Below are 3,103 nucleotides of genomic sequence, written 5' to 3' on the forward strand. Positions count from 1 at the left end.
AGAAGATCCCACATACCGCGGAGCTGCTGGGCCCGTGAGCCATGGCCGCTGGGCCTGCGCGTCCGGAGCCTGTGCTCCGCGCCGGGGGAGGCCACAACAGTGAGAGGCCCGCGTACCGCAAAATAAATAAACAAATAAATGAATTATTATTATTATTATTATTATTGCCTCCTGGACCTCATCCTTGGGATGTCCATCAGGCATCCCAAACACAAATTTGGCCTCTTTTCCCATATCCTCTCCTCCTCCTGTGACTCCATCCCTTCACCCACATCATCAAAGCCAGAGGTGGTGGACTCCCCTCTCCTCCTCGTCCTTTACTCCCCTGCCCCTCTCTCCCAACCCCTCCCTCAGTTGCCTTATTCTGTCCCTCCTCCCTCCTAAATTTCTGACCACTTCTCACCCTCACCACTGCCACCACTCCTATACTGGCCCTGTCATCACTTCACGGACCTGTGTAGTTTCCTGCTCCCAAAGCTCCCTGCTCTGAGCTCACCCCACACAGTCTGTTCTTCCCATAGCAGTCACATGGAGTCTTTTATTTATTTTTTCATTTTAAAAATTAAATTAAAAATTTTTTGGCCATGCCGCATGGCTTGTGGGATTTTAGCTCCCCAGCGAGGGATTGAACCTGGGCCCTCAGCAGTGAAAGAGCCGCATCCTAACCACTGGACCACCAGGCAATTCCTATTTATGTTTTTTTTTTTTTTTTTTTTTTTGGCAGTACGCGGGCCTCTCACTGTTGCGGCCTCTCCCGTTGCGGAGCACAGGCTCCGGACGCTCAGTCTCAGCAGCCATGGCTCACGGGCCCAGCCGCTCCACGGCATGTGGGATCTTCCTGGACCAGGGCACGAACCCACGTCCCCTGCATCGGCAGGCGGACTCTCAACCACTGCGCCACCAGGGAAGCCCTATGTATTTTTAAATTGAAGTATAGGGACTTCCCTGGTGGCGCAGTGGTTAAGACTCTGCTCTCCCAATGGAGGGGGCCCAAGTTTGATCCCTGGCCAGGGAACTAGATCCCACATGCGTGCCACAACCAAGAGTTTGTGTGCCACAACTGAGGAGCCTGCATGCTGCAACTAAGGAGCCCACATGCCACGACTAAGGAGCCTGCCTGCCTGCCGCAACTAAGACCCAGCATAACCAAATAAATAAATAAATAAATATTTTTTAAACTGGGGGGCTTCCCTGGTGGCACAGTGGTTAAGAATCTGCCTGCCAATGCAGGGGACACGGGTTCGAGCCCTGTTCTGGGAAGATCCCACATGCCGCGGAGCAACTAAGCCCATGCGCCACAACTACTGAGCCTGAATGCCACAGCTCCTGAAGCCCGCGCACCTAGATCCTGTGCTGTGCAACAAGAGAAGCCACACAAGGAGAAGCCTGTGCACCACAACAAAGAATAGCCCCCCGCTCGCCACAACTAAAGAAAGCCTGTGCGCAGCAACGAAGACCCAACACAGCCATAAATAAATAAATAAATAAATAAATTTATTTTTTAAAAATTGAAGTATAGTTGATTTACAATGTGTTAGTTTCAGGTGTACAGCAAAGTGATTCAGTGGCATATATATTCTTTTTCAGATTCTTTTCCATTATAGGTTATTACAAGATATTAAATATAGTTCCCTGTGCTATACAGTGGGCCCTTGTTGGCTATCTATTTTATTCATTTATATACTTTTAAATTTATTTATTTATTTATTTGACTACACCGGGTCTTAGTTGCGGCGTGCAGGATCTTCTTTGAGGCACGCGGGCTTTTAGTTGCGGCATGCGGGATCTAGTTTCCTGACCAGGGATTGAACCTGGGCCCCCTGCATTGGGAGCGCAGAGTCTTAACCACTGGACCACCAAGGAAGTCCCTGGTTATCTATTTTATATATAGTAGTGTGTATACGTTCATACCAAACTCCTAATTTATCCCCCCCACCCTCAGAGTCTTTTAAAACATGTCAGTTTATCTCGCTCCCCTGTTTAAAAATCTTTTAGTCCTTCCTTAAGTGAGCATTTACTGAGCACCTACATTGGGACAGGCAATGCTCTATGGGCTGGAGATGCAGAGTTGAAGGAGACCAAGTCCCAGCCCATGTGGAGCTGACAGTCTAGTGGAACAGGCAGACAAGAAGCAAGTAAACAACAGCACGCACAAGAAATTTCAGAGTGCAGTGAGCCCAGGAGTAAACTGGGCTATGTGATGGCGGATCTACTTAGTTAGGGAGGCAGGGAAGGCATCCCTGAGGAGGTGGCATTTGCACTGAGTCCGAGGGATGGGGAGGAGGTGGTGGGAACAGCATTTTAGACAGACAAAACAAACAAGTGAGAGAGAGCCCAATGGCTCTGAACAGCCAGGAGGCCACAGTGGCTGGAGAGTTGAGTCCAAGGGCCCAGAGATGAGATTAGGGGAAAAGGTGAGGCAGGCTGGAAGCCAGACCAGGGAGGACCCTAGTGGCCTTTGCACACTCCTGGGCTGTTGGCTTGAAGCCCAGCACATTCCCACCCAAACCCCCTCCCCACCCCACCCGCATTCACCACCCAAGCTTCTTGCCTCTCGCTGCAGCCAGGTGGGGCTATGCACTGGTTCCCCAGACAGGAGCTGTGCTTCTTTCCAAGGCAACCAGGCTTTTGCTCTCACAGTGCTCTCCTCCTGCGGTGCCACACCCCTCCCCCATCTTTGTAGAATTTTTATCCTTTGAAAACTTACTCATGGGGGAGGGATGGATTGGGAGTTTGGGATTAGTAGATGCAAACTATAATACATAGAATGGATAAACAAGGTCGGGACTTTCCTGGTGGTCCAGTGGTTAAGACTTTGCCTTCCAATGCAGTGGGAGTGGGTGTGGTTCCATTCCTGGTCAGGGAGCTAAGATCCCACATGCCTTGGGGCCAAAAAAACAAAACATAAAACAGAAATAAGGGCTTCCCTGGTGGCAGTGGTTGAGAGCCCGCCTGCTAATGCAGGGGACGCGGGTTCATGCCCCAGTCCGGGAAGATCCCACATGCCGCGGAGCGGCTGGGCCGGTGAGCCATGGCCGCTGGGCCTGCGCGTCTGGAGCCTGTGCTCCGCAACGGGAGAGGCCACAACAGTGAGAGGCCCGCT

The sequence above is a fragment of the Physeter macrocephalus genome, unplaced genomic scaffold (genome assembly GCF_002837175.3).
Source record: "Physeter macrocephalus isolate SW-GA unplaced genomic scaffold, ASM283717v5 random_284, whole genome shotgun sequence".
Taxonomy (NCBI): Eukaryota; Metazoa; Chordata; class Mammalia; order Artiodactyla; family Physeteridae; genus Physeter; species Physeter macrocephalus.